Raw genomic sequence first — 983 nt, 5'->3', positions numbered from 1 at the left:
GGGTGGAGAAGCAGGTGGTGCAGAGCATCTCTGTGCAGCATGAAAAGGAGACAATTGCCAAGTGTATTGCGGATCTAAAGCTGCTTGCAAAGAAGGCTCAAGCACAGCCCATTATGTAAATGTGTCCATCCCAGTTGAGACTGCCAGAAACAGTTAACTAAGTGGAAGCTAGGCTGTGACAGACTTCCCATACTGTCTTCTGAAATCACAGTTCACTTTTCCTAAAAAAGAGCTTGGAGTTCATTTAGTGAGAACTAAATCTATTGGCCAGTCAGATGTTTCTCATCCTTACTCTGCATTTGAGTTGTTGAAAAAACACTTTGTTTTTATTAAGACTTATTACCTGAGTAAAGATTGCCAAGTTATAGGTTAAATTTGTAATTAGTTCTATGATCTTACAATAAAGAACAATTGAAACAAAAAAATACTTGATGGAAAATACCTGTTCCATGTTATGCCTAAGATGTTTGATATTGGGACAGATAGTTAGATTAAACCCAACTGCATATGTGGTAGGGTAATAATAAGCTTCTCTTCTGGAGGGTTAACAACCTAAGTTTGCAGAACAAAAATCAGAGAAAAAAAAGGGCTGCAAGGACAGCCAACATTTTGACCCTAGCCTTTCAAGATCAGTGAAGACTCAGGACATAACCTGTACTGTAACATCATGTAACTCAGTTGTGTCCCAAATTTTCTGATCAAGGAGATTATGAGGCCACAAGGGAAAATAAACGATGATGTAGAATGTGCCTAAGGAGAGTCACATGGAGAGAAAGCATTCTCTCAGGCTTTCACAGAGAGCAAATTGATCAAGAAAAGGCCGTGACTCATCCGCATGGCTGACACAAAGGATCTACAAACTGCGGTATAGGGTTTCAGGTTAAATCCTAAGGGGATTTGACTGCCTGTATCAGATACAAGTTACATTTCATGTTACATAGGTCTTGCTTTATCTTTGTCTTAACCATACAGCAGAAAAGTAT

The sequence above is a fragment of the Octodon degus genome, unplaced genomic scaffold (assembly GCF_000260255.1).
Source record: "Octodon degus isolate 3935 unplaced genomic scaffold, OctDeg1.0 scaffold00007, whole genome shotgun sequence".
NCBI classification, from domain to species: domain Eukaryota; kingdom Metazoa; phylum Chordata; class Mammalia; order Rodentia; family Octodontidae; genus Octodon; species Octodon degus.
Note: the sequence above shows the minus strand (reverse complement) of the source record.